This window comes from Taudactylus pleione, unplaced genomic scaffold (assembly GCF_031769625.1).
Source record: "Taudactylus pleione unplaced genomic scaffold, aTauple2 ptg000085l, whole genome shotgun sequence".
NCBI classification, from domain to species: Eukaryota; Metazoa; Chordata; class Amphibia; order Anura; family Myobatrachidae; genus Taudactylus; species Taudactylus pleione.
Window position 1 is genome coordinate 11,083,798 of NW_028284487.1, and position 20,165 is coordinate 11,103,962.

The following is a 20,165-nucleotide window of genomic DNA, read 5'->3' on the forward strand; positions in this document are numbered from 1 at the left end:
TGTGCTTTTTCTTGTTGTCCTACAAGAAATGCCAAGAAGGGATTTTATCCAGCGGCAAAGTGCATGAAGTGTGGGATGAATGCATTGGCTACAGTTAGCAGCCCTTGAAACTTGCTAGAGAACATCATAGACACATACAAAACAGAGAATTTTTAAATCCATGTTAGGAATAAACAAAAATGTCATCCTTTGGCTGATGCAGCATTTCTCTATATGGCATACATAAAAAACTTTTTCTCAAATATAGCAATATGGCAAATCTAAGAAATGCTAAGGCAAATTAATCAATCAGGACATTTATTTGGTGATTGAATCTACTATGGGGGTCTAAGTTTTAAGAAGAGAAGAAGAACAGACCTTTACTCTCATTAGTGCACACTGAAGAAGAAAATTCTTAAGACCAGAATATCTTAAAACCATAGCACAAGTGATGGATCACTGCATTCTTATTGCAACTTTTCCTATTTCCAAATGTTTGACAAACATCTCTCCAGTTGAAAACTGATTTGAAACAGCTTCAAAATTAGTTTGGAGTAAAAAAACCACTGAAGATGATGGGATTTATACAAAGTTTAAATATAGATAAGCTATCCTAAAATTCAACTTTAAGGAAATTGAACAAAGTTAGGTCCCACCAAGATTTGAAATCAGATTACTTGATTCAAAGTCCAAAGTGCTCACCATTACACCATGGAACCCATTATTAGAGAATCTTCCTCTACTCAATATTGCTGATCTTTGAAATACTGAATGTTCTCCTGTTTTAGGTACATTTGGCATTTTTGTGTTTGCTGATGCTTTTATGTTTGGCCGGTTAGCTCAGTTGGTTAGAGCGTGGTGCTAATAATGCCAAGGTCATGTGTTCGATCCCCATACGGGCCATGTGATTTTTATTGTTGTCCTACAAGAAATGCCAAGAAGGGATTTTATCCAGCGGCAAAGTGCATGAAGTGTGGAATGAATGCATTGGCTACAGTTAGCAGCCCTTGAAACTTGCTAGAGAACATCATAGACACATACAAACAGAGAATTTTTAAATCCATGTTAGGAATAAACAAAAATGTCATCCTTTGGCTGATGCAGCATTTCTCTATATGGCATACATAGAAAACTTTTTCTCAAATATAGCAATATGGCAAATCTAAGAAATGCTAAGGCAAATTAATCAATCAGGACATTTATTTGGTGATTGAATCTACTATGGGGGACTAAGTTTTAAGAAGAGAAGAAGAACAGACCTTTACTCTCATTAGTGCACACTGAAGAAGAAAATTCTTAAGACCAGAATATCTTAAAACCATAGCACAAGTGATGGATCACTGCATTCTTATTGCAACTTTTCCTATTTCCAAATGTTTGACAAACATCTCTCCAGTTGAAAACTGATTTGAAACAGCTTCAAAATTAGTTTGGAGTAAAAAAACCACTGAAGATGATGGGATTTATACAAAGTTTAAATATAGATAAGCTATCCTAAAATTCAACTTTAAGGAAATTGAACAAAGTTAGGTCCCACCAAGATTTGAAATCAGATTACTGGATTCAAAATCCAAAGTGCTCACCATTACACCATGGAACCCATTATTAGAGAATCTTCCTCTACTCAATATTGCTGATCTTTGAAATACTGAATGTTCTAATGTTTTAGGTACATTTGGCATTTTTGTGTTTGCTGATGCTTTTATGTTTGGCCGGTTAGCTCAGTTGGTTAGAGCGTGGTGCTAATAACACCAAGGTCATGTGTTCGATCCCCATACGGGCCATGTGAATTTTATTGTTGTCCTACAAGAAATGCCAAGAAGGGATTTTATCCAGCGGCAAAGTGCATGAAGTGTGGGATGAATGCATTGGCTACAGTTAGCAGCCCTTGAAACTTGCTAGAGAACATCATAGACACATACAAAACAGAGAATTTTTAAATCCATGTTAGGAATAAACAAAAATGTCATCCTTTGGCTGATGCAGCATTTCTCTATATGGCATACATAGAAAACTTTTTCTCAAATATAGCAATATGGCAAATCTAAGAAATGCTAAGGCAAATTAATCAATCAGGACATTTATTTGGTGATTGAATCTACTATGGGGGACTAAGTTTTAAGACGAGAAGAAGAACAGACCTTTACTCTCATTAGTGCACACTGAAGAAGAAAATTCTTAAAACCAGAATATCTTAAAACCATAGCACAAGTGATGGATCACTGCATTCTTATTGCAACTTTTCCTATTTCCAAATGTTTGACAAACATCTCTCCAGTTGAAAACTGATTTGAAACAGATTCAAAATTAGTTTGGAGTGAAGAAACCACTGAAGATGATGGGATTTATACAAAGTTTAAATATAGATAAGCTATCCTAAAATTCAACTTTAAGGAAATTGAACAAAGTTAGGTCCCACCAAGAATTGAAATCAGATTACTGGATTCAAAGTCCAAAGTGCTCACCATTACACCATGGAACCCATTATTAGAGAATCTTCCTCTACTCAATATTGCTGATCTTTGAAATACTGAATGTTCTAATGTTTTAGGTACATTTGGCATTTTTGTGTTTGCTGATGCTTTTATGTTTGGCCGGTTAGCTCAGTTGGTTAGAGCATGGTGCTAATAACACCAAGGTCATGTGTTCGATCCCCATACGGGCCATGTGATTTTTATTGTTGTCCTACAAGAAATGCCAAGAAGGGATTTTATCCAGCGGCAAAGTGCATGAAGTGTGGGATGAATGCATTGGCTACAGTTAGCAGCCCTTGAAACTTGCTAGAGAACATCATAGACACATACAAAACAGAGAATTTTTAAATCCATGTTAGGAATAAACAAAAATGTCATCCTTTGGCTGATGCAGCATTTCTCTATATGGCATACATAGAAAACTTTTTCTCAAATATAGCAATATGGCAAATCTAAGAAATGCTAAGGCAAATTAATCAATCAGGACATTTATTTGGTGATTGAATCTACTATGGGGGACTAAGTTTTAAGACGAGAAGAAGAACAGACCTTTACTCTCATTAGTGCACACTGATGAAGAAAATTCTTAAAACCAGAATATCTTAAAACCATAGCACAAGTGATGGATCACTGCATTCTTATTGCAACTTTTCCTATTTCCAAATGTTTGACAAACATCTCTCCAGTTGAAAACTGATTTGAAACTGTTTCAAAATTAGTTTGGAGTGAAGAAACCACTGAAGATGATGGGATTTATACAAAGTTTAAATATAGATAAGCTATCCTAAAATTCAACTTTAAGGAAATTGAACAAAGTTAGGTCCCACCAAGAATTGAAATCAGATTACTGGATTCAAAGTCCAAAGTGCTCACCATTACACCATGGAACCCATTATTAGAGAGTCTTCCTCTACTCAATATTGCTGATCTTTGAAATACTGAATGTTCTCCTGTTTTAGGTACATTTGGCATTTTTGTGTTTGCTGATGTGTTTATGTTTGGCCGGTTAGCTCAGTTGGTTAGAGCATGGTGCTAATAACGCCAAGGTCATGTGTTCGATCCCCATACGGGCCATGTGCTTTTTCTTGTTGTCCTACAAGAAATGCCAAGAAGGGATTTTATCCAGCGGCAAAGTGCATGAAGTGTGGGATGAATGCATTGGCTACAGTTAGCAGCCCTTGAAACTTGCTAGAGAACATCATAGACACATACAAAACAGAGAAGTTTTAAATCCATGTTAGGAATAAACAAAAATGTCATCCTTTGGCTGATGCAGCATTTCTCTATATGGCATACATAAAAAACTTTTTCTCAAAAATAGCAATATGGCAAATCTAAGAAATGCTAAGGCAAATTAATCAATCAGGACATTTATTTGGTGATTGAATCTACTATGGGGGACTAAGTTTTAAGATGAGAAGAAGAACAGACCTTTACTCTCATTAGTGCACACTGAAGAAGAAAATTCTTAAGACCAGAATATCTTAAAACCATAGCACAAGTGATGGATCACTGCATTCTTATTGCAACTTTTCCTATTTCCAAATGTTTGACAAACATCTCTCCAGTTGAAAACTGATTTGAAACAGCTTCAAAATTAGCTTGGAGTAAAAAAACCACTGAAGATGATGGGATTTATACAAAGTTTAAATATAGATAAGCTATCCTAAAATTCAACTTTAAGGAAATTGAACAAAGTTAGGTCCCACCAAGATTTGAAATCAGATTACTGGATTCAAAGTCCAAAGTGCTCACCATTACACCATGGAACCCATTATTAGAGAGTCTTCCTCTACTCAATATTGCTGATCTTTGAAATACTGAATGTTCTCCTGTTTTAGGTACATTTGGCATTTTTGTGTTTGCTGATGCTTTTATGTTTGGCCGGTTAGCTCAGTTGGTTAGAGCGTGGGGCTAATAACGCCAAGGTCATGTGTTCGATCCCCATACGGGCCATGTGCTTTTTCTTGTTGTCCTACAAGAAATGCCAAGAAGGGCTTTTATCCAGCGCAAAGTGCATGAAGTGTGGGATGAATGCATTGGCTACAGTTAGCAGCCCTTGAAACTTGCTAGAGTACATCATAGACACATACAAAACAGAGAATTTTTAAATCCATGTTAGGAATAAACAAAAATGTCATCCTTTGGCTGATGCAGCATTTCTCTATATGGCATACATAGAAAACTTTTTCTCAAATATAGCAATATGGCAAATCTAAGAAATGCTAAGGCAAATTAATCAATCAGGACATTTATTTGGTGATTGAATCTACTATGGGGGACTAAGTTTTAAGACGAGAAGAAGAACAGACCTTTACTCTCATTAGTGCACACTGATGAAGAAAATTCTTAAAACCAGAATATCTTAAAACCATAGCACAAGTGATGGATCACTGCATTCTTATTGCAACTTTTCCTATTTCCAAATGTTTGACAAACATCTCTCCAGTTGAAAACTGATTTGAAACTGTTTCAAAATTAGTTTGGAGTGAAGAAACCACTGAAGATGATGGGATTTATACAAAGTTTAAATATAGATAAGCTATCCTAAAATTCAACTTTAAGGAAATTGAACAAAGTTAGGTCCCACCAAGAATTGAAATCAGATTACTGGATTCAAAGTCCAAAGTGCTCACCATTACACCATGGAACCCATTATTAGAGAGTCTTCCTCTACTCAATATTGCTGATCTTTGAAATACTGAATGTTCTCCTGTTTTAGGTACATTTGGCATTTTTGTGTTTGCTGATGTGTTTATGTTTGGCCGGTTAGCTCAGTTGGTTAGAGCGTGGTGCTAATAACGCCAAGGTCATGTGTTCGATCCCCATACGGGCCATGTGCTTTTTCTTGTTGTCCTACAAGAAATGCCAAGAAGGGATTTTATCCAGCGGCAAAGTGCATGAAGTGTGGGATGAATGCATTGGCTACAGTTAGCAGCCCTTGAAACTTGCTAGAGAACATCATAGACACATACAAAACAGAGAATTTTTAAATCCATGTTAGGAATAAACAAAAATGTCATCCTTTGGCTGATGCAGCATTTCTCTATATGGCATACATAAAAAACTTTTTCTCAAATATAGCAATATGGCAAATCTAAGAAATGCTAAGGCAAATTAATCAATCAGGACATTTATTTGGTGATTGAATCTACTATGGGGGACTAAGTTTTAAGATGAGAAGAAGAACAGACCTTTACTCTCATTAGTGCACACTGAAGAAGAAAATTCTTAAAACCAGAATATCTTAAAACCATAGCACAAGTGATGGATCACTGCATTCTTATTGCAACTTTTCCTATTTCCAAATGTTTGACAAACATCTCTCCAGTTGAAAACTGATTTGAAACAGCTTCAAAATTAGTTTGGAGTAAAAAAACCACTGAAGATGATGGGATTTATACAAAGTTTAAATATAGATAAGCTATCCTAAAATTCAACTTTAAGGAAATTGAACAAAGTTAGGTCCCACCAAGATTTGAAATCAGATTACTGGATTCAAAGTCCAAAGTGCTCACCATTACACCATGGAACCCATTATTAGAGAGTCTTCCTCTACTCAATATTGCTGATCTTTGAAATACTGAATGTTCTCCTGTTTTAGGTACATTTGGCATTTTTGTGTTTGCTGATGCTTTTATGTTTGGCCGGTTAGCTCAGTTGGTTAGAGCGTGGTGCTAATAATGCCAAGGTCATGTGTTCGATCCCCATACGGGCCATGTGATTTTTATTGTTGTCCTACAAGAAATGCCAAGAAGGGATTTTATCCAGCGGCAAAGTGCATGAAGTGTGGGATGAATGCATTGGCTACAGTTAGCAGCCCTTGAAACTTGCTAGAGAACATCATAGACACATACAAAACAGAGAATTTTTAAATCCATGTTAGGAATAAACAAAAATGTCATCCTTTGGCTGATGCAGCATTTCTCTATATGGCATACATTGAAAACTTTTTCTCAAATATAGCAATATGGCAAATCTAAGAAATGCTAAGGCAAATTAATCAATCAGGACATTTATTTGGTGATTGAATCTACTATGGGGGACTAAGTTTTAAGAAGAGAAGAAGAACAGACCTTTACTCTCATTAGTGCACACTGAAGAAGAAAATTCTTAAAACCAGAATATCTTAAAACCATAGCACAAGTGATGGATCACTGCATTCTTATTGCAACTTTTCTTATTTCCAAATGTTTGACAAACATCTCTCCAGTTGAAAACTGATTTGAAACAGCTTCAAAATTAGTTTGGAGTAAAAAAACCACTGAAGATGATGGGATTTATACAAAGTTTAAATATAGATAAGCTATCCTAAAATTCAACTTTAAGGAAATTGAACAAAGTTAGGTCCCACCAAGATTTGAAATCAGATTACTGGATTCAAAGTCCAAAGTGCTCACCATTACACCATGGAACCCATTATTAGAGAGTCTTCCTCTACTCAATATTGCTGATCTTTGAAATACTGAATGTTCTCCTGTTTTAGGTACATTTGGCATTTTTGTGTTTGCTGATGCTTTTATGTTTGGCCGGTTAACTCAGTTGGTTAGAGCGTGGTGCTAATAACGCCAAGGTCATGTGTTCGATCCCCATACGGGCCATGTGATTTTTATTGTTGTCCTACAAGAAATGCCAAGAAGGGATTTTATCCAGCGGCAAAGTGCATGAAGTGTGGGATGAATGCATTGGCTACAGTTAGCAGCCCTTGAAACTTGCTAGAGAACATCATAGACACATACAAAACAGAGAATTTTTAAATCCATGTTAGGAATAAACAAAAATGTCATCCTTTGGCTGATGCAGCATTTCTCTATATGGCATACATAGAAAACTTTTTCTCAAATATAGCAATATGGCAAATCTAAGAAATGCTAAGGCAAATTAATCAATCAGGACATTTATTTGGTGATTGAATCTACTATGGGGGACTAAGTTTTAAGACGAGAAGAAGAACAGACCTTTACTCTCATTAGTGCACACTGAAGAAGAAAATTCTTAAAACCAGAATATCTTAAAACCATAGCACAAGTGATGGATCACTGCATTCTTATTGCAACTTTTCCTATTTCCAAATGTTTGACAAACATCTCTCCAGTTGAAAACTGATTTGAAACAGCTTCAAAATTAGTTTGGAGTAAAAAAAACACTGAAGATGATGGGATTTATACAAAGTTTAAATATAGATAAGCTATCCTAAAATTCAACTTTAAGGAAATTGAACAAAGTTAGGTCCCACCAAGATTTGAAATCAGATTACTGGATTCAAAGTCCAAAGTGCTCACCATTACACCATGGAACCCATTATTAGAGAATCTTCCTCTACTCAATATTGCTGATCTTTGAAATACTGAATGTTCTCCTGTTTTAGGTACATTTGGCATTTTTGTGTTTGCTGATGCTTTTATGTATGGCCGGTTTGCTCAGTTGGTTAGAGCGTGGAGCTAATAACGCCAAGGTCACGGGTTCGATCCACATATAGGCCATTTGCTTTTTCTTGTTGTCCTACATTTGGCATTTTTGTGTTTGCTGATGCTTTTATGTTTGGCCGGTTAACTCAGTTGGTTAGAGCGTGGTGCTAATAACGCCAAGGTCATGTGTTCGATCCCCATACGGGCCATGTGATTTTTATTGTTGTCCTACAAGAAATGCCAAGAAGGGATTTTATCCAGCGGCAAAGTGCATGAAGTGTGGGATGAATGCATTGGCTACAGTTAGCAGCCCTTGAAACTTGCTAGAGAACATCATAGACACATACAAAACAGAGAATTTTTAAATCCATGTTAGGAATAAACAAAAATGTCATCCTTTGGCTGATGCAGCATTTCTCTATATGGCATACATAGAAAACTTTTTCTCAAATATAGCAATATGGCAAATCTAAGAAATGCTAAGGCAAATTAATCAATCAGGACATTTATTTGGTGATTGAATCTACTATGGGGGACTAAGTTTTAAGACGAGAAGAAGAACAGACCTTTACTCTCATTAGTGCACACTGAAGAAGAAAATTCTTAAAACCAGAATATCTTAAAACCATAGCACAAGTGATGGATCACTGCATTCTTATTGCAACTTTTCCTATTTCCAAATGTTTGACAAACATCTCTCCAGTTGAAAACTGATTTGAAACAGCTTCAAAATTAGTTTGGAGTAAAAAAAACACTGAAGATGATGGGATTTATACAAAGTTTAAATATAGATAAGCTATCCTAAAATTCAACTTTAAGGAAATTGAACAAAGTTAGGTCCCACCAAGATTTGAAATCAGATTACTGGATTCAAAGTCCAAAGTGCTCACCATTACACCATGGAACCCATTATTAGAGAATCTTCCTCTACTCAATATTGCTGATCTTTGAAATACTGAATGTTCTCCTGTTTTAGGTACATTTGGCATTTTTGTGTTTGCTGATGCTTTTATGTTTGGCCGGTTAGCTCAGTTGGTTAGAGCATGGTGCTAATAACGTCAAGGTCATGTGTTCGATCCCCATACGGGCCATGTGATTTTTTATTTTTGTCCTACAAGAAATGCCAAGAAGGGATTTTATCCAGCGGCAAAGTGCATGAAGTGTGGGATGAATGCATTGGCTACAGTTAGCAGCCCTTGAAACTTGCTAGAGAACATCATAGACACATACAAAACAGAGAATTTTTAAATCCATGTTAGGAATAAACAAAAATGTCATCCTTTGGCTGATGCAGCATTTCTCTATATGGCATACATAGAAAACTTTTTCTCAAATATAGCAATATGGCAAATCTAAGAAATGCTAAGGCAAATTAATCAATCAGGACATTTATTTGGTGATTGAATCTACTATGGGGGACTAAGTTTTAAGATGAGAAGAAGAACAGACCTTTACTCTCATTAGTGCACACTGAAGAAGAAAATTCTTAAAACCAGAATATCTTAAAACCATAGCACAAGTGATGGATCACTGCATTCTTATTGCAACTTTTCCTATTTCCAAATGTTTGACAAACATCTCTCCAGTTGAAAACTGATTTGAAACAGCTTCAAAATTAGTTTGGAGTAAAAAAAACACTGAAGATGATGGGATTTATACAAAGTTTAAATATAGATAAGCTATCCTAAAATTCAACTTTAAGGAAATTGAACAAAGTTAGGTCCCACCAAGATTTGAAATCAGATTACTGGATTCAAAGTCCAAAGTGCTCACCATTACACCATGGAACCCATTATTAGAGAGTCTTCCTCTACTCAATATTGCTGATCTTTGAAATACTGAATGTTCTCCTGTTTTAGGTACATTTGGCATTTTTGTGTTTGCTGATGCTTCTATGTTTGGCCGGTTAGCTCAGTTGGTTAGAGCGTGGTGCTAATAACGCCAAGGTCATGTGTTCGATCCCCATACGGGCCATGTGATTTTTATTGTTGTCCTACAAGAAATGCCAAGAAGGGATTTTATCCAGCGGCAAAGTGCATGAAGTGTGGGATGAATGCATTGGCTACAGTTAGCAGCCCTTGAAACTTGCTAGAGAACATCATAGACACATACAAAACAGAGAATTTTTAAATCCATGTTAGGAATAAACAAAAATGTCATCCTTTGGCTGATGCAGCATTTCTCTATATGGCATACATAGAAAACTTTTTCTCAAATATAGCAATATGGCAAATCTAAGAAATGCTAAGGCAAATTAATCAATCAGGACATTTATTTGGTGATTGAATCTACTATGGGGGACTAAGTTTTAAGACGAGAAGAAGAACAGACCTTTACTCTCATTAGTGCACACTGAAGAAGAAAATTCTTAAAACCAGAATATCTTAAAACCATAGCACAAGTGATGGATCACTGCATTCTTATTGCAACTTTTCCTATTTCCAAATGTTTGACAAACATCTCTCCAGTTGAAAACTGATTTGAAACAGCTTCAAAATTAGTTTGGAGTAAAAAAACCACTGAAGATGATGGGATTGATACAAAGTTTAATATAGATAAGCTATCCTAAAATTCAACTTTAAGGAAATAGAACAAAGTTAGGTCCCACCAAGATTTGAAATCAGATTACTGGATTTAAAGTCCAAAGTGCTCACCATTACACCATGGAACCCATAATTAGAGAGTCTTCCTCTACTCAATATTGCTGATCTTTGAAATACTGAATGTTCTCCTGTTTTAGGTACATTTGGCATTTTTGTGTTTGCTGATGCTTTTATGTTTTACCGGTTAGCTCAGTTGGTTAGAGCATGGTGCTAATAACGCCAAGGTCATGTGTTCGATCCCCATACGGGCCATGTGCTTTTTCTTGTTGTCCTACAAGAAATGCCAAGAAGGGATTTTATCCAGCGGCAAAGTGCATGAAGTGTGGGATGAATGCATTGGCTACAGTTAGCAGCCCTTGAAACTTGCTAGAGAACATCATAGACACATACAAAACAGAGAATTTTTAAATCCATGTTAGGAATAAACAAAAATGTCATCCTTTGGCTGATGCAGCATTTCTCTATATGGCATACATTGAAAACTTTTTCTCAAATATAGCAATATGGCAAATCTAAGAAATGCTAAGGCAAATTATTCAATCAGGACATTTATTTGGTGATTGAATCTACTATGGGGGACTAAGTTTTAAGAAGAGAAGAAGAACAGACCTTTACTCTCATTAGTGCACACTGAAGAAGAAAATTCTTAAAACCAGAATATCTTAAAACCATAGCACAAGTGATGGATCACTGCATTCTTATTGCAACTTTTCCTATTTCCAAATGTTTGACAAACATCTCTCCAGTTGAAAACTGATTTGAAACAGCTTCAAAATTAGTTTGGAGTAAAAAAACCACTGAAGATGATGGGATTGATACAAAGTTTAATATAGATAAGCTATCCTAAAATTCAACTTTAAGGAAATAGAACAAAGTTAGGTCCCACCAAGATTTGAAATCAGATTACTGGATTTAAAGTCCAAAGTGCTCACCATTACACCATGGAACCCATAATTAGAGAGTCTTCCTCTACTCAATATTGCTGATCTTTGAAATACTGAATGTTCTCCTGTTTTAGGTACATTTGGCATTTTTGTGTTTGCTGATGCTTTTATGTTTTACCGGTTAGCTCAGTTGGTTAGAGCATGGTGCTAATAACGCCAAGGTCATGTGTTCGATCCCCATACGGGCCATGTGCTTTTTCTTGTTGTCCTACAAGAAATGCCAAGAAGGGATTTTATCCAGCGGCAAAGTGCATGAAGTGTGGGATGAATGCATTGGCTACAGTTAGCAGCCCTTGAAACTTGCTAGAGAACATCATAGACACATACAAAACAGAGAATTTTTAAATCCATGTTAGGAATAAACAAAAATGTCATCCTTTGGCTGATGCAGCATTTCTCTATATGGCATACATAGAAAACTTTTTCTCAAATATAGCAATATGGCAAATCTAAGAAATGCTAAGGCAAATTAATCAATCAGGACATTTATTTGGTGATTGAATCTACTATGGGGGACTAAGTTTTAAGACGAGAAGAAGAACAGACCTTTACTCTCATTAGTGCACACTGAAGAAGAAAATTCTTAAAACCAGAATATCTTAAAACCATAGCACAAGTGATGGATCATTGCATTCTTATTGCAACTTTTCCTATTTCCAAATGTTTGACAAACATCTCTCCAGTTGAAAACTGATTTGAAACAGTTTCAAAATTAGTTTGGAGTAAAGAAACCACTGAAGATGATGGGATTTATACAAAGTTTAAATATAGATAAGCTATCCTAAAATTCAACTTTAAGGAAATTGAACAAAGTTAGGTCCCACCAAGATTTGAAATCAGATTACTGGATTCAAAGTCCAAAGTGCTCACCATTACACCATGGAACCCATTATTAGAGAGTCTTCCTCTACTCAATATTGCTGATCTTTGAAATACTGAATGTTCTCCTGTTTTAGGTACATTTGGCATTTTTGTGTTTGCTGATGCTTTTATGTTTGGCCGGTTAGCTCAGTTGGTTAGAGCGTGGGGCTAATAACGCCAAGGTCATGTGTTCGATCCCCATACGGGCCATGTGCTTTTTCTTGTTGTCCTACAAGAAATGCCAAGAAGGGCTTTTATCCAGCGCAAAGTGCATGAAGTGTGGGATGAATGCATTGGCTACAGTTAGCAGCCCTTGAAACTTGCTAGAGTACATCATAGACACATACAAAACAGAGAATTTTTAAATCCATGTTAGGAATAAACAAAAATGTCATCCTTTGGCTGATGCAGCATTTCTCTATATGGCATACATTGAAAACTTTTTCTCAAATATAGCAATATGGCAAATCTAAGAAATGCTAAGGCAAATTAATCAATCAGGACATTTATTTGGTGATTGAATCTACTATGGGGGACTAAGTTTTAAGAAGAGAAGAAGAACAGACCTTTACTCTCATTAGTGCACACTGAAGAAGAAAATTCTTAAAACCAGAATATCTTAAAACCATAGCACAAGTGATGGATCACTGCATTCTTATTGCAACTTTTCCTATTTCCAAATGTTTGACAAACATCTCTCCAGTTGAAAACTGATTTGAAACAGCTTCAAAATTAGTTTGGAGTAAAAAAAACACTGAAGATGATGGGATTTATACAAAGTTTAAATATAGATAAGCTATCCTAAAATTCAACTTTAAGGAAATTGAACAAAGTTAGGTCCCACCAAGATTTGAAATCAGATTACTGGATTCAAAGTCCAAAGTGCTCACCATTACACCATGGAACCCATTATTAGAGAATCTTCCTCTACTCAATATTGCTGATCTTTGAAATACTGAATGTTCTCCTGTTTTAGGTACATTTGGCATTTTTGTGTTTGCTGATGCTTTTATGTTTGGCCGGTTAGCTCAGTTGGTTAGAGCGTGGTGCTAATAACGTCAAGGTCATGTGTTCGATCCCCATACGGGCCATGTGATTTTTTATTTTTGTCCTACAAGAAATGCAAAGAAGGGATTTTATCCAGCGGTAAAGTGCATGAAGTGTGGGATGAATGCATTGGCTACAGTTAGCAGCCCTTGAAACTTGCTAGAGAACATCATAGACACATACAAAACAGAGAATTTTTAAATCCATGTTAGGAATAAACAAAAATGTCATCCTTTGGCTGATGCAGCATTTCTCTATATGGCATACATAGAAAACTTTTTCTCAAATATAGCAATATGGCAAATCTAAGAAATGCTAAGGCAAATTAATCAATCAGGACATTTATTTGGTGATTGAATCTACTATGGGGGACTAAGTTTTAAGAAGAGAAGAAGAACAGACCTTTACTCTCATTAGTGCACACTGAAGAAGAAAATTCTTAAAACCAGAATATCTTAAAACCATAGCACAAGTGATGGATCACTGCATTCTTATTGCAACTTTTCCTATTTCCAAATGTTTGACAAACATCTCTCCAGTTGAAAACTGATTTGAAACAGCTTCAAAATTAGTTTGGAGTAAAAAAAACACTGAAGATGATGGGATTTATACAAAGTTTAAATATAGATAAGCTATCCTAAAATTCAACTTTAAGGAAATTGAACAAAGTTAGGTCCCACCAAGATTTGAAATCAGATTACTGGATTCAAAGTCCAAAGTGCTCACCATTACACCATGGAACCCATTATTAGAGAATCTTCCTCTACTCAATATTGCTGATCTTTGAAATACTGAATGTTCTCCTGTTTTAGGTACATTTGGCATTTTTGTGTTTGCTGATGCTTTTATGTTTGGCCGGTTAGCTCAGTTGGTTAGAGCATGGTGCTAATAACGTCAAGGTCATGTGTTCGATCCCCATACGGGCCATGTGATTTTTTATTTTTGTCCTACAAGAAATGCCAAGAAGGGATTTTATCCAGCGGCAAAGTGCATGAAGTGTGGGATGAATGCATTGGCTACAGTTAGCAGCCCTTGAAACTTGCTAGAGAACATCATAGACACATACAAAACAGAGAATTTTTAAATCCATGTTAGGAATAAACAAAAATGTCATCCTTTGGCTGATGCAGCATTTCTCTATATGGCATACATAGAAAACTTTTTCTCAAATATAGCAATATGGCAAATCTAAGAAATGCTAAGGCAAATTAATCAATCAGGACATTTATTTGGTGATTGAATCTACTATGGGGGACTAAGTTTTAAGAAGAGAAGAAGAACAGACCTTTACTCTCATTAGTGCACACTGAAGTAGAAAATTCTTAAAACCAGAATATCTTAAAACCATAGCACAAGTGATGGATCACTGCATTCTTATTGCAACTTTTCCTATTTCCAAATGTTTGACAAACATCTCTCCAGTTGAAAACTGATTTGAAACAGCTTCAAAATTAGTTTGGAGTAAAAAAACCACTGAAGATGATGGGATTTATACAAAGTTTAAATATAGATAAGCTATCCTAAAATTCAACTTTAAGGAAATTGAACAAAGTTAGGTCCCACCAAGATTTGAAATCAGATTACTGGATTCAAAGTCCAAAGTGCTCACCATTACACCATGGAACCCATTATTAGAGAGTATTCCTCTACTCAATATTGCTGATCTTTGAAATACTGAATGTTCTCCTGTTTTAGGTACATTTGGCATTTTTGTGTTTGCTGATGGTTTTATGTTTGGCCGGTTAGCTCAGTTGGTTAGAGCGTGGTGCTAATAACGCCAAGGTCATGTGTTCGATCCCCATACGGGCCATGTGATTTTTATTGTTGTCCTACAAGAAATGCCAAGAAGGGATTTTATCCAGCGGCAAAGTGCATGAAGTGTGGGATGAATGCATTGGCTACAGTTAGCAGCCCTTGAAACTTGCTAGAGAACATCATAGACACATACAAAACAGAGAATTTTTAAATCCATGTTAGGAATAAACAAAAATGTCATCCTTTGGCTGATGCAGCATTTCTCTATATGGCATACATAGAAAACTTTTTCTCAAATATAGCAATATGGCAAATCTAAGAAATGCTAAGGCAAATTAATCAATCAGGACATTTATTTGGTGATTGAATCTACTATGGGGGACTAAGTTTTAAGAAGAGAAGAAGAACAGACCTTTACTCTCATTAGTGCACACTGAAGAAGAAAATTCTTAAAACCAGAATATTTTAAAACCATAGCACAAGTGATGGATCACTGCATTCTTATTGCAACTTTTCCTATTTCCAAATGTTTGACAAACATCTCTCCAGTTGAAAACTGATTTGAAACAGCTTCAAAATTAGTTTGGAGTAAAAAAACCACTGAAGATGATGGGATTTATACAAAGTTTAAATATAGATAAGCTATCCTAAAATTCAACTTTAAGGAAATTGAACAAAGTTAGGTCCCACCAAGATTTGAAATCAGATTACTGGATTCAAAGTCCAAAGTGCTCACCATTACACCATGGAACCCATTATTAGAGAGTCTTCCTCTACTCAATATTGCTGATCTTTGAAATACTGAATGTTCTCCTGTTTTAGGTACATTTGGCATTTTTGTGTTTGCTGATGCTTTTATGTTTGGCCGGTTAGCTCAGTTGGTTAGAGCGTGGTGCTAATAACGTCAAGGTCATGTGTTCGATCCCCATACGGGCCATGTGATTTTTTATTTTTGTCCTACAAGAAATGCAAAGAAGGGATTTTATCCAGCGGTAAAGTGCATGAAGTGTGGGATGAATGCATTGGCTACAGTTAGCAGCCCTTGAAACTTGCTAGAGAACATCATAGACACATACAAAACAGAGAATTTTTAAATCCATGTTAGGAATAAACAAAAATGTCATCCTTTGGCTGATGCAGCATTTCTCTATATGGCATACATAGAAAACTTTTTCTCAAATATAGCAATATGGCAAATCTAAGAAATGCTAAGGCAAATTAATCAATCAGGACATTTATTTGGTGATTGAATCTACTATGGGGGACTAAGTTTTAAGATGAGAAGAAGAACAGACCTTTACTCTCATTAGTGCACACTGAAGAAGAAAATTCTTAAAACCAGAATATCTTAAAACCATAGCACAAGTGATGGATCACTGCATTCTTATTGCAACTTTTCCTATTTCCAAATGTTTGACAAACATCTCTCCAGTTGAAAACTGATTTGAAACAGCTTCAAAATTAGTTTGGAGTAAAAAAACCACTGAAGATGATGGGATTTATACAAAGTTTAAATATAGATAAGCTATCCTAAAATTCAACTTTAAGGAAATTGAACAAAGTTAGGTCCCACCAAGATTTGAAATCAGATTACTGGATTCAAAGTCCAAAGTGCTCACCATTACACCATGGAACCCATTATTAGAGAGTCTTCCTCTACTCAATATTGCTGATCTTTGAAATACTGAATGTTCTCCTGTTTTAGGTACATTTGGCATTTTTGTGTTTGCTGATGCTTTTATGTTTGGCCGGTTAGCTCAGTTGGTTAGAGCGTGGGGCTAATAACGCCAAGGTCATGTGTTCGATCCCCATACGGGCCATGTGATTTTTATTGTTGTCCTACAAGAAATGCCAAGAAGGGATTTTATCCAGCGGCAAAGTGCATGAAGTGTGGGATGAATGCATTGGCTACAGTTAGCAGCCCTTGAAACTTGCTAGAGAACATCATAGACACATACAAAACAGAGAATTTTTAAATCCATGTTAGGAATAAACAAAAATGTCATCCTTTGGCTGATGCAGCATTTCTCTATATGGCATACATTGAAAACTTTTTCTCAAATATAGCAATATGGCAAATCTAAGAAATGCTAAGGCAAATTAATCAATCAGGACATTTATTTGGTGATTGAATCTACTATGGGGGACTAAGTTTTAAGAAGAGAAGAAGAACAGACCTTTACTCTCATTAGTGCACACTGAAGAAGAAAATTCTTAAAACCAGAATATCTTAAAACCATAGCACAAGTGATGGATCACTGCATTCTTATTGCAACTTTTCTTATTTCCAAATGTTTGACAAACATCTCTCCAGTTGAAAACTGATTTGAAACAGCTTCAAAATTAGTTTGGAGTAAAAAAACCACTGAAGATGATGGGATTTATACAAAGTTTAAATATAGATAAGCTATCCTAAAATTCAACTTTAAGGAAATTGAACAAAGTTAGGTCCCACCAAGATTTGAAATCAGATTACTGGATTCAAAGTCCAAAGTGCTCACCATTACACCATGGAACCCATTATTAGAGAGTCTTCCTCTACTCAATATTGCTGATCTTTGAAATACTGAATGTTCTCCTGTTTTAGGTACATTTGGCATTTTTGTGTTTGCTGATGCTTTTATGTTTGGCCGGTTAACTCAGTTGGTTAGAGCGTGGTGCTAATAACGCCAAGGTCATGTGTTCGATCCCCATACGGGCCATGTGATTTTTATTGTTGTCCTACAAGAAATGCCAAGAAGGGATTTTATCCAGCGGCAAAGTGCATGAAGTGTGGGATGAATGCATTGGCTACAGTTAGCAGCCCTTGAAACTTGCTAGAGAACATCATAGACACATACAAAACAGAGAATTTTTAAATCCATGTTAGGAATAAACAAAAATGTCATCCTTTGGCTGATGCAGCATTTCTCTATATGGCATACATAGAAAACTTTTTCTCAAATATAGCAATATGGCAAATCTAAGAAATGCTAAGGCAAATTAATCAATCAGGACATTTATTTGGTGATTGAATCTACTATGGGGGACTAAGTTTTAAGACGAGAAGAAGAACAGACCTTTACTCTCATTAGTGCACACTGAAGAAGAAAATTCTTAAAACCAGAATATCTTAAAACCATAGCACAAGTGATGGATCACTGCATTCTTATTGCAACTTTTCCTATTTCCAAATGTTTGACAAACATCTCTCCAGTTGAAAACTGATTTGAAACAGCTTCAAAATTAGTTTGGAGTAAAAAAAACACTGAAGATGATGGGATTTATACAAAGTTTAAATATAGATAAGCTATCCTAAAATTCAACTTTAAGGAAATTGAACAAAGTTAGGTCCCACCAAGATTTGAAATCAGATTACTGGATTCAAAGTCCAAAGTGCTCACCATTACACCATGGAACCCATTATTAGAGAATCTTCCTCTACTCAATATTGCTGATCTTTGAAATACTGAATGTTCTCCTGTTTTAGGTACATTTGGCATTTTTGTGTTTGCTGATGCTTTTATGTTTGGCCGGTTAGCTCAGTTGGTTAGAGCATGGTGCTAATAACGTCAAGGTCATGTGTTCGATCCCCATACGGGCCATGTGATTTTTTATTTTTGTCCTACAAGAAATGCCAAGAAGGGATTTTATCCAGCGGCAAAGTGCATGAAGTGTGGGATGAATGCATTGGCTACAGTTAGCAGCCCTTGAAACTTGCTAGAGAACATCATAGACACATACAAAACAGAGAATTTTTAAATCCATGTTAGGAATAAACAAAAATGTCATCCTTTGGCTGATGCAGCATTTCTCTATATGGCATACATAGAAAACTTTTTCTCAAATATAGCAATATGGCAAATCTAAGAAATGCTAAGGCAAATTAATCAATCAGGACATTTATTTGGTGATTGAATCTACTATGGGGGACTAAGTTTTAAGATGAGAAGAAGAACAGACCTTTACTCTCATTAGTGCACACTGAAGAAGAAAATTCTTAAAACCAGAATATCTTAAAACCATAGCACAAGTGATGGATCACTGCATTCTTATTGCAACTTTTCCTATTTCCAAATGTTTGACAAACATCTCTCCAGTTGAAAACTGATTTGAAACAGCTTCAAAATTAGTTTGGAGTAAAAAAAACACTGAAGATGATGGGATTTATACAAAGTTTAAATATAGATAAGCTATCCTAAAATTCAACTTTAAGGAAATTGAACAAAGTTAGGTCCCACCAAGATTTGAAATCAGATTACTGGATTCAAAGTCCAAAGTGCTCACCATTACACCATGGAACCCATTATTAGAGAGTCTTCCTCTACTCAATATTGCTGATCTTTGAAATACTGAATGTTCTCCTGTTTTAGGTACATTTGGCATTTTTGTGTTTGCTGATGCTTTTATGTTTGGCCGGTTAGCTCAGTTGGTTAGAGCGTGGTGCTAATAACGCCAAGGTCATGTGTTCGATCCCCATACGGGCCATGTGATTTTTATTGTTGTCCTACAAGAAATGCCAAGAAGGGATTTTATCCAGCGGCAAAGTGCATGAAGTGTGGGATGAATGCATTGGCTACAGTTAGCAGCCCTTGAAACTTGCTAGAGAACATCATAGACACATACAAAACAGAGAATTTTTAAATCCATGTTAGGAATAAACAAAAATGTCATCCTTTGGCTGATGCAGCATTTCTCTATATGGCATACATAGAAAACTTTTTCTCAAATATAGCAATATGGCAAATCTAAGAAATGCTAAGGCAAATTAATCAATCAGGACATTTATTTGGTGATTGAATCTACTATGGGGGACTAAGTTTTAAGACGAGAAGAAGAACAGACCTTTACTCTCATTAGTGCACACTGAAGAAGAAAATTCTTAAAACCAGAATATCTTAAAACCATAGCACAAGTGATGGATCACTGCATTCTTATTGCAACTTTTCCTATTTCCAAATGTTTGACAAACATCTCTCCAGTTGAAAACTGATTTGAAACAGCTTCAAAATTAGTTTGGAGTAAAAAAACCACTGAAGATGATGGGATTGATACAAAGTTTAATATAGATAAGCTATCCTAAAATTCAACTTTAAGGAAATAGAACAAAGTTAG

The 20,165-nt window shown here is 35.7% G+C and overlaps 5 non-coding genes across 5 annotated transcripts; all 5 read left to right on the plus strand.

Annotated features, from left to right (window-relative positions):
* The first annotated feature begins 3,453 nt into the window (after window positions 1-3,453).
* Window positions 3,454-3,527, plus strand: TRNAI-AAU (transfer RNA isoleucine (anticodon AAU)). Its single transcript has one exon. It is a non-coding gene; the product is annotated as a tRNA-Ile (tRNA).
* A 1,689-nt stretch (window positions 3,528-5,216) lies between these two features.
* TRNAI-AAU (transfer RNA isoleucine (anticodon AAU)) lies at window positions 5,217-5,290 on the plus strand. Its single transcript has one exon. It is a non-coding gene; the product is annotated as a tRNA-Ile (tRNA).
* Window positions 5,291-9,761: 4,471 nt separating this feature from the next.
* Window positions 9,762-9,835, plus strand: TRNAI-AAU (transfer RNA isoleucine (anticodon AAU)). Its single transcript has one exon. It is a non-coding gene; the product is annotated as a tRNA-Ile (tRNA).
* Window positions 9,836-15,052: 5,217 nt separating this feature from the next.
* On the plus strand, window positions 15,053-15,126 carry TRNAI-AAU (transfer RNA isoleucine (anticodon AAU)). Its single transcript has one exon. It is a non-coding gene; the product is annotated as a tRNA-Ile (tRNA).
* Window positions 15,127-19,464: 4,338 nt separating this feature from the next.
* Window positions 19,465-19,538, plus strand: TRNAI-AAU (transfer RNA isoleucine (anticodon AAU)). Its single transcript has one exon. It is a non-coding gene; the product is annotated as a tRNA-Ile (tRNA).
* The last annotated feature ends 627 nt before the right edge of the window (window positions 19,539-20,165 follow it).